Source organism: Arachis stenosperma, chromosome 10 (genome assembly GCF_014773155.1).
Source record: "Arachis stenosperma cultivar V10309 chromosome 10, arast.V10309.gnm1.PFL2, whole genome shotgun sequence".
Lineage (NCBI taxonomy): Eukaryota > Viridiplantae > Streptophyta > Magnoliopsida > Fabales > Fabaceae > Arachis > Arachis stenosperma.
This window is the reverse complement of record NC_080386.1, coordinates 83,090,431-83,104,145: the sequence shown is the minus strand read 5'-3', so window position 1 is coordinate 83,104,145 and position 13,715 is coordinate 83,090,431. Positions and strand designations below refer to the sequence as shown.

General features: G+C 39.4%; 1 non-coding gene across 1 annotated transcript; it reads right to left on the bottom strand.

The window, feature by feature from the left end:
- Window positions 1–11,915: 11,915 nt before the first annotated feature.
- On the bottom strand, window positions 11,916–12,023 carry LOC130958483 (small nucleolar RNA R71). Its single transcript, XR_009077602.1, has one exon. It is a non-coding gene; the product is annotated as a small nucleolar RNA R71 (small nucleolar RNA).
- Window positions 12,024–13,715: the final 1,692 nt, after the last annotated feature.

Genomic DNA, 13,715 nt, shown 5'->3' with positions numbered 1-13,715 from the left:
GGATTCATTATCCTCTTGTTTAAAGCCTTGGATGTCCAGCCTTAGCTGTGTCATCCTCTTTGGAGGGTAAAAATGATTCAGGAATTTGTCTGATAACTGTTTCCATGTTTTTATGCTTGCTGTAGGTTGGTTATTCAACCACCTTTTAGCTTGATCTTTTACAGCAAATGGAAACATTAATAGTCTGTAGACATCCTGATCTACCTCTTTATCATGTACTGTGTCAGCAATTTGTAAGAACTGTGCCAGAAACTCAGTAGGTTCTTCCTGTGGAAGACCAGAATACTAGCAATTTTGCTGCACTATGATAATGAGTTGAGGGTTTAGCTCAAAGCTGCTTGCTTTGATGGGAGGTATACAGATGCTACTCCCATATGCAGCTGTAATGGGGTTAGCATATGACCCCAGAGTCCTCTTGGACTGATTAATTTCACTTGAGTCCATAATGGACAAAAGGGAAATGATAATGATTGCAAAGAGATAAATTTTGTTTGTTTTTTTTTTTTTTTTTTTTTTAGAATTCCGAAAAAAAAATAAAATAAAACAAAAGGAAAATAAAACAAAAAATTCGAAAATCAAAAAAAAATAAGATCAAAGCAATTGAGAACTGAATCAATTAGTTAATTAAAAAGATTTGAAAAACAGCAATTAAAAGATATGATTGAAAAGTTTTTATGAAAAGATTTGATTTTTAAAAGAGGAAGAGAAAAACAACAAAAAGACACCAAACTTAAAATTTTTAGAAAATCAAACACTAATTTCGAAATTTTAAAGGAAAAACACAAAGAGGACACCAACTTAGAATTTTTATGAATCAAAAGAGACTAAGAACATGCAATTTCGAAAAACTAGAAGAAAACAAAACATGCAATGGACACCAAACTTAAAATATGAAACTAGACTCAACTAAAAGACTCTAAACCAACAAAAAAAAACAGTCCTAATCTAAGCAAAGATAAGCCGTCAGTTGTCCAAACTCGAACAATCCCCGCAACGGCGCCAAAAAACTTGGTGCACGAAATTGCAATAACACTTTTGCAATCCCGCACAACTAACCAGCAAGTGCACTGGGTCGTCCAAGTAATACCTTGCGTGAGCAAGGGTCGATCCCACGGAGATTGTCGGCTTGAAGCAGCTATGGTTATCTTGTAAATCTTAGTCAGGATATCAGAAATTTCAGGATTGATTGTAAAAAGCAAAAGAACATGAAAAGGTACTTTGTTTTGCAGTAATGGAGAATAGGCTGAGGCTTTGGAGATGCTCCATCTTTCGAATCTCTGCTTTCCTACTGTCATCTTCATCAAACACGCAAGGCTCCTTCCATGGCAAGCTGTATGTAGGGTTTCACCGTTGTTAATGGCTACCTCCCATCCCTCTCATTGGAAATACGTCCCTGATGCTCTGTCACGCATCGGCTATCCATCTGTCGGTTCTCAATCAGGCCGGAATAGAATCAGTGATTCTTTTGCGTCTGTCACTAACGCCCCGCCTTCAGGAGTTTGAAGCACGTCACAGTCATTCAATCATTGAGTCTACTCAGAATACCACAGACAAGGTTTTAGACCTTCCGGACTCTCTTGAATGCCGCCATCAGTTCTAGCTTATACCACGAAGATTCCGATTAAAGAATCCAAGAGATATCTACTTAATCTAAGGTAGAACAGAGGTGGTTGTCAGGCACATGTTCATAGTGAGAATGATGATGATTGTCACGGTCATCACTTCATCCGGGTTAGGAGCAAGTGATATCTTAGAATGGAAGCAAGCATGATTGAATAAGAACAGTAGTAATTGCATTAATCCATCAAGACACACAGCAGAGCTCCTCACCCCCAACCATGGGTTTAGAGACTCATGCCGTGGAAGGTACAAGAAACGTGTAAAAGTGTTATGAGGTCATAAGGTACGAATACAATATCAAAAGATCCTATAAATAGTAAACTAGTGTCCTAAGGTTTACAGAAATGAGTAAATGACAGGAAAAATCCACTTCCGGGCCCACTTGGTGTGCTTGGCTGAGCATTGAAGCTTTTATGTGTAGAGACGTTTTGGAGTTAAACGCCAGCTTTCATGCCAGTTTTGGGCGTTTAACTCCAAGTTTTATGCAGTTCCGGCGTTTAACGCTGGAATTTCTGATGCTGATTTGCTACGCCGGTTTGGGCCATCAAATCTTGGGCAAAGTATGGACTATCATATTTGCTGGAAAGCCCAGGATGTCTACTTTCCAATGCCGTTGAGAGCGCGCCAATTGGGATTCTGTAGCTCCAGAAAATCCACTTCGAGTGCAGGGAGGTCAGAATCCAACAGCATCTGCAGTCCTTTTCAGTCTCTGGATCAGATTTTTGCTCAGAACCTTCAATTTCAGTCAGAAAATACCTGAAATCACAGAAAAACACACAAACTCATAGTAAAGTCTAGAAAAGTGAATTTTAACTAAAAACTAATAAAAATATACTAAGAACTCAACTAAAACTACCAAAAACATACTAAAAACAATGCCAAAAAGCGTATAAATTATCCGCTCATCAGTGCACCAGTTAGGAGCTCTGTCTATTTGTATGGATTGATTCGTGTGATCTTTTTAATTTGATCCATGTTTTGATTTTAATTTCAATAATTGTTTTCGCTCTTTATTTTGTGAATATGGGTGGAACGGAAGTATGACCCATGTTCTAATTAAGTTCTTGTAAAACTTGGAAAAGCTCTTTACTTGAACAACAGCTTGAAAACATATTATACTGAATTTCTAATTGTTTGTATTTAACGGGATACGTGACATATAATCCCTTTATTTTTGGATAATTAGGATCCTTTTGACATATAAACTAGAAATTGATCATCACCCTCTAATTGGAATTAATTGACCACGGAATTGGCAGTTAATGAATTTTAGAGGAGACTAGGAAGGTCTATGGAATTAGGGTCTAGTCACATATAGTTTGCCATGAATTAAATCTTGCATGATTAAAATAGTCAGTAAGAAAAATCAATCCGGAGAAATAGATATCTCTGAAACCTTAACTGTTTTCTCAATATTTTTTCCCAACTTATTTATCTGCCTGTCTTTAATATTCCAAAATTGCTATTTAATGCTCTTTGAATACCAAAACACTCTTTTCTGCTTGTCTAACTAATCCTATCAAACGCTATTGTTGCTTAATCCATTAATCCTCGTGGGATCGATCCTTACTCACGTAAGGTATTACTTTGTACGACCCGGTGCACTTGCCGGTTAGTTTGTGGGTTATAAAATACTGCACCATTAAACGCAAGTAAGGGTAGCAGAATAGGCGTTTAACGCCCAGTCTGGCACCATTCTGGGTGTTAAACGCCAGAAAGAAGCACCAAACTGGTGTTAAACGCCAGAAAGAAGCAACAAACTGGCGTTAAACGCCAGAAACAGGTTGCAGCTTGGCGTTTAATGCCAAGAAAGGAATAAAAGCTGGCGTTTAACGCCAGAAACAAGCAGCAGTCTAGCATTAAACGTCAGGATTGCACAATAAGGACATTTTGTACGCCTAAAAGGGGCAGGGATGAGAAATCCTTGACCCCTCAGGATCTGTGGACCCCACAGGATCCCCACCTACCCCACCCCTCTCTCTCTCCTTCACACATCTCTATAACACTCCACCCAAAACACCACTCACCAATCAAATCATATCCTCTTCCCTATATTCTCTTCACCAATCACCTCCATACCTCTTCCCCAACAACCCCACCTACCTCACTTTTAAATTCAAACACTTTTCCCTCCCAAACTCACTCAGTTCCATTCGGCCACTCTCCCTCTCTTTTCCTATAAATACCCCTCTTCACTCCTTCATTTTCACACATCACAAACACTATCCTACCTCCTTGGCCGAACCTCTATCTCCCTCCATCTCCTCTACTTTCTTCTTCTCTCCCTTCTTTCTTTCTTCTTTTGCTCGAGAACGAGCAAACTTTTTAAGTTTGGTGTGGTAAAAGCATTTCTTTTTGTTTTTCCATAACTATTTATGGCACCTAAGGCCGGAGATACCTCTAGAAAGAGGAAAGGGAAGGCAAAACCTTCCACCTCCGAGTCATGAGAGATGGAGAGATTCATCTCAAAGGTCCATCAAGACCACTTCTATGATGTTGTGGCCAAGAAGAAGGTGATCCCTGAGGTCCCTTTCATGCTCAAGAAAAATGAGTATCCGGAGATCCGACATGAAATCCGAAGAAGAGGTTGAAAAGTTCTCACCAACCCCATTCAACAAGTCGGGATCTTAATGGTTCAAGAGTTCTATGCCAATGCATGGATCATTAGGAACCATGATCAAAGTATGAACCTGAATCCAAAGAATTGGCTTACAATGGCTCTGGGAAAATACTTAGATTTCAGTCCGAAAAATATAAGGTTGGCGTTCTACTTGCCAATGATGCAAGAAAATGCATGCCCCTACACTAGAAGGGTTAACTTTGATCAAAGGTTGGACCAAGTCCTTATGGACATATGCGTGGAAGGAGCTCAATGGAAAAGAGACTCTAGAGGCATTCTAGTTTAATTGAGAAGACCAGACCTTAAGCCTGTGGCTAGAGGATGGTTGGAGTTCATCCAACGCTCCATCATTCCTACTAGCAACCGATCCGAAGTAACTGTGGATCGGGCCATCATGATCCATAGTATCATGATTGGGGAGGAAGTGGAAGTTCATGAGATCATACCTCTAGAACTCTACAAGGTGGCTGACAAGTCATCCACCTTGGCAAGGTTAGCCTTTCTTCATCTCATTTGTCACCTATGCAATTCGGTTGGAATTGACATAGAAGGAGACATCCTCATTGAAGAGGACAAGCCCATCACTAAGAAAAGGATGGAGCAAACAAGAGAGCCCACTCATGGACCTCAACAAGAGCATGAGGAATTCCCTCATCAAGAAATCCTTGAGATTCCTCAAGGGATACATTTTCCTCTGCACAACTATTGGGAGTAACTAAGGATAGGAGCACCAAGATCACTAAGGATGGAGCACCAAAAGCACTCCATTATCCTCCATGAAATTAGAGAAGATTAAAGAGCTCTGAGGGAGGAGCAACAAAGGCAAGGAAGAGACATAGAGGAGCTTAGGCATTCCATTGGATCTTCAAGAGGAAGAACTAGCCGCCATCACTAAGGTGGACCCGTTCTTTGATTTCCTTGCTCTTATTTTTTTGTTTTTCGAATTTTATGCTTTATGTGTTATCTATGTTTGTGTCTTCATCACATGATCATTAGTGTCTAGTGTCTATGTCTTAAAGCTATGAATAATTCCATGAATCCTTCACCTCTCTTAAATGAAAAATGTGCCTAATTACAAAAGAACAAGAAGTACTTGGATTTCAAATTTTATCTTGAAACTAGTTTGATTATTTTGATGTGGTGGCAATACTTTTTATTTTCTGAATGAATGCTTGAACAATGCATATTTTTTATAGTGAAGTTTATGAATGTTAAAATTGTTGGCTCTTGAGAGAATGATGAACAAAGAGAAATGTTATTGATAATTTGAAAAATCATGAAATTGATTCTTGTAGCAAGAAAAACCAGTGAAGAAGAAAGAAAAAAAATGGCAAAAAAAATAAAAAAAAAATAAAAAAAAAAGAGAAAGAGAAAGGGAAAAAGAAAAAGCAAGCAGAAAAAGCCAATAGCCCTTAAAACCAAAAGGCAAGGGTAAAAAGGATCCAAGGCTTTGAGCATTAATGGATATGAGGGCCTAAAGGAATAAAATCATGGTCTAAGCGGCTAAAATCAAGCTGTCCCTACCCATGTGCTTGTGTCATTAAGGTCCAAGTGAAAAGCTTGAGACTGAGTGGTTAAAGTCGTGATCCAAAGCAAAAGAGTGTGCTTAAGAACTTTGGACACCTCTAATTGGGGACTTTAGCAAAGCTGAGTCACAATCTGAAAAGGTTCACCCTCTTATATGTTTGTGGCATTTTATGTATCCGGTGGTAATACTGGAAAACAAAGTGCTTAGGGCCACGACCAAGACTCATAAAGTAGCTGTGTTCAAGAATCAGCATACTGAACTAGGAGAATTAATAACTCTTTCTAAAATTCTAAGTTCCTATAGATGCCAATCATTTTGAATTTCAAAGGATAAAGTAAGATGCCAAAACTGTTCAGAAGCAAAAAGCTACTAGCCCCGCTCATCTAATTGGGACTAAGTTTCATTGATATTGTGAGATTCATTGTATGTTCTCTTCTTTCTATCCAATTTTATTTTCAGTTGCTTGGGGACAAGCAACAATTTAAGTTTGGTGTTGTGATGAGTGGATAATTTATACGCTTTTTGGCATTATTTTTAGATAGTTTTTAGTAAGATTTAGCTACTTTTTAGTATATTTTTATTAGTTTTTAAGCAAAATTCACATTTCTTGACTTTACTATGAGTTTTTGTGTTTTTCTGTGATTTTAGGTATTTTCTGGCTGAAATTGAGGGACCTGAGCAAAAATCTGATTCAGAGGCTGAAAAAGAACTACTGATGCTGTTGGATTCTGACCTCCCTACACTCGAAATGCAATTTTTGGAGCTACAAAAACCCAAATGGTGCGCTCTCAATTGCGTTGGAAATTAGAAATCCCGAGCTTTCCAGCAATATATAATAGTCCATACTTTGCCCGAGTTTAGATGACGCAAACTGGCGTTCAACGCCAGCTTTCTGCCCTATTCTAGCGTTAAACGCCAGAAACAAGTTGCAAGCTAGATTCAAACGCCAGAAACAAGTTACAAACTAGCATTTAACTCCAAAGAAGGCCTCTACACGTGAAAGCTTCAATGCTCAGCCCAAGCACACACCAAGTGGGCTCGGAAGTAGATTTCTGCATCATTTACTTATTTTTGTAAACCCTAGTAACTAGTTTAGTATAAATAGAACTTTTTACTATTGTACTAGGGAGCTTTTGGAACATCTTTGGACCATTGTTCACGTTTTGGGAGTCTGGCCATTCGGACATGCCTACCCTATTTTCACTTATGTATTTTCAATGGTGGAGTTTCTACACATCATAGATTAAGGTGTGGAGCTCTGCTGTTCCTCGAGTATTAATGCAAAGTACTATTGTTCTTCTATTCAATTCATGCTTATTCTTATTCTAAGATATTCATTCGCACACAGGAACATGATGAATGTGATGATTATGTGACACTCATCACCATTCTCACTTATGAATGCGTGATTGACAACCACTTCCATTCTACATGAAGACAAGCTTGAATGTATATCTCTTGGGTTTCTAATCAATGATTCACATCGACTCCCCTCTAAAAATGGAGCATCTGAATCTGAGATTAGAATATTCGTGGTATAGGCTAGAAATCATTGGCAGCATTCCTGAGATCTAGAAAGTCTAAACCTTGTCTATGGTATTCCGAGTAGGATCAGGGATGGGATGACTGTGACGAGCTTCAAACTCGCGACTGTAGGGCGTAGTGACAGACGCAAAAGGATAGTAAATCCTATTCCTACACGATCGAGAACCAACAGCTGATTAGCCATACGATGTCTGTGCATGGTTTTTTTCATCCGGGACGAGAAATCCGACAGTTGATTAACCGTACAAAGACCGTAGAGGACCATTTTCACTGAGAGGACAGGAAGTAGCCATTGACAATGGTGACACCCAACATACAGCTTGCCATAGAAAGGAGTATGAAGGATTGGATGAAGGCAATAGAAAAGCAGAGATTCAGAAGGAACAATGCATCTCCATACGCTTATCTGAAATTCCCACCAATGAATTACATAAGTATCTCTATCCTTATTTTATGTTTATTTATCTTTTAATTTTCCAAACTCTATAACCATTTGAATTCGCCTGACTGAGATTTACAAGATGACCATATCTTGCTTCAAGCTGACAATCTCCGTGGGATCGACCCTTACTCACGTAAGGTTTATTATTTGGACGACCCAATGCACTTGCTGGTTAGTTGTGCGAAGTTGTGAAAAAGAGTTGAGATTACAATTGTGCGTACCAAATGGTTGGCGCCATTGAGATCACAATTTTGTGCACCAGCTCCCTTTGATATGTGTTGTTACCCCTTCATATAGCATCCAAAATCATCCTTCAACATTCCAAAATTGGGCCAAAAGGGCCCCAAAATCGCGAGCCACGTGCTTCATTAATGAAGTCACGCGTAGGGACCTATGCATACGCATGATGAGCGGATAATTTGTACGCTTTTTGGCATTGTTTTTAGTATGTTTTTAGTAGTTTTAGTTTAGTTCTTAGTATATTTTTATTAGTTTTTAGTTAAAATTCACTTTTCTGGACTTTACTATGAGTTTGTGTGTTTTTCTGTGATTTCAGGTATTTTCTGGCTGAAATTGAGGGACCTGAGCAAAAATCTGATTCAGAGACTGAAAAGGACTGCAGATGCTGTTAGATTCTGACCTCCCTGCACTCGAAGTGGATTTTCTGGAGCTACAGAAGCCCAATTGGCGCGGTCTCAACGGCGTTAGAAAGTAGACATCCTGGGCTTTCCAGCAATATATGATAGTCCATACTTTGCCCAAGATTTGATTGCCCAAACCGGCGTTCAAAGTCACCTCAAGAAATTCCAGCGTTAAACGCCGGAACTGGCACCTAATTGGGAGTTAAACGCCCAAACTGGCATAAAAGCTGGCGTTTAACTCCAAGAGAAGTCTCTACACGAAAATGCTTCATTGCTCAGCCCAAGCACACACCAAGTGGGCCCGGAAGTGGATTTTTATGTCATTTACTCATCTTTGTACAACCCTAGGCTACTAGTTTTCTATATATAGGACCTTTTACTATTGTATAAGGAGTCTTTTGATCATGTTTGATGATTGAACTCACTTTGGGAGGCTGGCCATTCGGCCATGCCTAGACCTTGTTCTTATGTATTTTCAACGGTGGAGTTTCTACACACCATAGATTAAGGTGTGGAGCTCTGCTGTACCTCGAGTATTAATGCAATTACTATTGTTCTTCTATTCAATTCCGCTTGTTCTTGTCCAAGATATCACTTGTTCTTCAACTTGATGAAGGTGATGATTGACACTCATCATCATTCTCACCTATGAACAAGGGACTGACAACCACTCTTGTTCTACAAGTAACCAAGGCTCTAGTGAATATCTCTTGGATTCTTTAATCGGAATCTTCGTGGTATAGGCAGGACCTGATGGCGGCATTCAAGAGAATCCGGAAGGTCTAAACCTTGTCTGTGGTATTCTGAGTAGGATTCAATGATTGAATGACTGTGACGTGCTTCAAACTTGTAACCTGCTGGGCGTTAGTGACAGACGCAAAAGAGGGATTCTATTCCAGTAGGAAGCGGGAACCAACCGGTGATTGGCCGTACTGTGACAGAGTGCGTGAGCATTAGCTTTCACTGCGAGGATGGGAGGTAGCCATTGACAACGGTGAAACCCTACACGAGCTTGCCATGGAAAGAGTAAGAAGGATTGGATGAAGACAGTAGGAAAGCAGAGAGACGGAAGGGAAGGCATCTTCATACGCTTATCTGAAGCTCTCACCAATGATATACATAAGTATCTCTATCTTTATCTTTATGCTTTATTCATCATCTATACCCAATTGAGTCTGCTTGACTGAGATTTACAAGGTGACCATAGCTTGCTTCATACCACCAATCTCCGTGGGATCGACCCTTACTCGCGTAAGGTTTATTACTTGGACGACCCAGTGCACTTGCTGGTTAGTTGTGCGAAGTTGTGTTTATGCCATGGTATTGAGCACCAAGTCTTTGGAGCCATTACTAGGGATTGTTTATGTTTTGAAAAGTATTGATCACAATTTCGTGCACCAAGTTTTTGGCGCCGTTGCCGGGGATTGTTCTTGTGTATGGACAACTGACGGTTCATCTTGTTGCTTAGATTAGGCATTTATTTTTTTGAAATTTTGAAGATGAATTCTAGAGTTTCATGATGATTTGCTGAAATCTGGCTGGCTGTAAAGCCATGTCTAATTTCATTGGACCGAGGTTTCAACTTATCATCACAAGAGCTTGTTGATCTTGCTTTTGGAGCAGTGATCTGCTAAGGCTTGGCTGGCCTTTGGCCATGTCTAGTGTTTTGGACCGAAGCTTTCTTTGAAAGCTTGGCTGGCTATGAAGCCATGTCTAATTCCTGGACCGGAGTCTTAGACTAGCATTGCACTGATTCCTGGAATTCTCATTAAGAATTTTGATATCTTTTTCCACTTAATTTTCGAAAAACACAAAAAAATTAGAAAATCATAAAAACCAAAAATATTTCTTGCTTGAGTCTAGTGTCTCATTTAAGTTGGTGTCAATTGCATGCATTCATTCATGTGTCTTAGGATCTTCAAGTAATCTTGATGATTTCTACTCTGATCTTTGAATTCTTTTGACTTGAGTTTAGGTGTCTATAGTGTCAGTAGTATACAAACTGCTAAGTTTGGTGTCTTGCATGCATTGTTATTTGATTCTTGTTGCATTTTGATTATTAAAAATCCAAAAATATTTTTTATTTTGTGTATTTTCAAGTCAATAATACAGAGAATTGAAGCTTCAGAACATACTGCAGAGGAATTATACAGAAAAAGCTGGACATTCGAAAATGCCCAGTGAAGAAGGAAGACTGGCGTTTAAACGCCAGCCAGGGTACCTGGTTGGGCGTTTAACGCCCAAAAAGGGTGCATTTTGGGCGTTAAACGCCAGAATGGATACCATTCTGGGCGTTTAACGCCAGGATGGTGCTAGGGGGAAGATTTTGTTTTCAAATCAATTTTTTTCAAAGTTTTTCAAAATCAAATCTTTTTCAAATCATATCTTTTCAATCAAATGTTTTCAAAATCAATTTCTTTCCTTTTTCAAAGATACTTACTAACAATTAATGATTTGATTGAACATCTCATATTTGTTGCCTTTTCTGTTGAGAAAGGTTTAATGTTTGAATCATATCTTTTCTTGTTAGGCAAGTCATTAATTTTTAAAATCAAATCTTTTTAAAATTGTTTTCAAATCATATCTTCTCAATCGCATCTTTTTAAAACCAATCATATCTTCTCAATCACATCTTTTTCAAAATAGTTTTCAATCAAATCTCTTTAATTTCTAATTTCAAAATCTTTTTCAAAAATCACTTTACCTCTTTCCCACTTTTGTTTTCGAAAATCAATTAGTGTTTTCAAAAATGTTTTTCAAAATATTTTAATTAATTTTCAAAAAAAATTACTCCCCTCCTTCTCACATCCTTCTATTTATGGAGTACCACTCCTTCTTAATGCACATTCGAACCTTATCTAAGTAAAGTTCGGATTCTTCTTCTCCTTCTTCTTTCTATTTCTTTTCCTCTGACATCTCAAGGAATCTCTATACTGTGACATAGAGGACTCCACATTTCTTGTTCTCTTCTCTTTCATATGAGCAGGAGCAGAGACAAAGGCATTCTAGTTGAAGCTGACCCTGAACCCGAAAGGACCTTGAAGAGAAAACTAAGAGAGGCCAAAGCACAACTCTTTAGAGGACCTGACCGAATTCTTCAAAGAAGAAGAAGACATGGCAGCCGAAAACAACAATAATGCAAACAATGCAAGGAAGGTGCTGGGTGACTTTACTGCACCTACTCCTGATTTTTATGGGAGAAGCATCTCTATCCCTGCCATTAGAGCAAACAACTTTGAGCTTAAACCTCAATTAGTTTCTCTAATGCAACAGAATTGCAAGTTCCATGGACTTCCAATGGAAGATCCTCATCAGTTTTTAGCTGAATTCTTGCAAATCTGTGACACAGTCAAGACTAATGGGGTTGACCCTGAGGTCTACAGACTGATGCTATTCCCTTTTGCTGTAAGAGACAGAGCTAGAATATGGTTAGACTCTCAACCTAAAGAAAGCCTGGACTCTTGGAAAAAGCTAGTCAATGCCTTCTTGGCAAAGTTCTTTCCACCACAAAGATGGAGTAAGCTTAGAGTGGAAGTCCAAACCTTCAGACAGAAGGATGGAGAATCCCTCTATGAAGCTTGGGAAAGATACAAACAGTTGATCAGAAGATGTCCTTCTGACATGCTTTCTGAATGGAGCATCATAGGTATTTTCTATGATGGTCTCTCTGAACTATCCAAGATGTCTTTGGAAAGCTCTGCTGGAGGATCTCTTCATCTGAAGAAGACGCCTACAGAGGCTCAAGAGCTCATTGAAATGGTTGCAAATAACCAATTCATGTACACTTCTGAAAGGAATCCTGTGAACAATGGGACAAGTCAGAAGAAGGGAGTTCTTGAGATTGATGCTCTGAATGCCATATTGGCTCAGAACAAGATATTGACTCAACAAGTCAATTTGATTTCTCAAAGTCTGTCTGGAATGCAAAATGCACCAAGCAGTACTAAGGAGGCTTCATCTGAGGAAGAAGCTTATGATCCTGAGAACCCTTCAATGGAAGAGGTGAATTACCTAGGAGAACCCTATGGAAACACCTATAATTCTTCATGGAGAAATCACCCAAATCTCTCATGGAAGAATCAAGAGAGACCTCAACAAGGTTTCAATAATAATGGTGGAAGAAACAGGTTTAACAATGGCAAACCTTTTCCATCATCTTCTCAGCAACAGACAGAGAATTCTAAGCAGAACCCCTCTGACTTAGCAACCATGGTCTCTGATCTAATCAAAACCACTCAAAGTTTCATGACTGAAACGAGGTCTTCCATTAGGAATTTGGAAGGACAAGTGGGACAGCTGAGCAAGAAAGTTACTGAACTCCCTCCAAGTACTCTTCCAAGCAACACAGAAGAAAATCCAAAAGGAGAGTGCAAAGCCATCAATATGGCCGAATTTGGAGAGGAAGGGGAGGAAGTGAACGCCACTGAGGAAGACCTCAATGGGCGTGCACTAGCCTCCAATGAGTTCCCCAATGAGGAACCATGGGAATCTGAGACTCAACATGAGACCATAGAGATTCCATTGGACTTACTTCTGCCTTTCATGAGCTCTGATGAGTATTCTTCCTCTGAATAGGATGAGTATGTCACTGAAGAGCAAGTTGCTAAATACCTTGGAGCAATCATGAAGCTAAATGACAAGTTATTTGGAAATGAGACTTGGGAGGATGAACCTCCCTTGCTCACCAAAGAACTGGATGACTGTCTAGGCAGAAACTACCTCAAAAGAGACAAGACCCTGGGAAGTTTTCCATACCTTGTACCATAGGCACCATGACCTTCAAGAAAGCTCTGTGTGACTTAGGGTCAAGTGTAAACCTCATGCCTCTCTCAGTAATGGAGAAGCTAAGGATCTTTGAGGTACAAGCTGCAAAATCTCACTAGAGATGGCAGACAACTCAAGAAAACAAGCTTATGGACTTGTAGAGAATGTTTTGGTTAAGATTGAAGACCATTACATCCCTACTGATTTCATAGTCCTAGAGACTGGGAAGTGCATGGATGAAACCATCATCCTTGGCAGACCCTTCCTAGCCACAGTAAAGGCTGTGATTGATGTTGATGGAGGTGAACTGATCATTCAAGTGAATGGAGAATCCTTTGTGTTTAAGGCTCAAGGATACCCCTCTGTCACCATAGAGATGAAGCATGAAGAGCTTCTCTCAAATCAGAGTCAAGAAGAGCCCCCACAGTCAAACTCTAAGTTTGGTGTTGGGAGGCCACAACCAAACTCTAAGTTTGGTGTTGAACCCCCACATTCAAACTCTAAGTTTGGTGTTGGGAGGTTCCAACATTGCTCTGAACATCTGTGAGGCTCCAT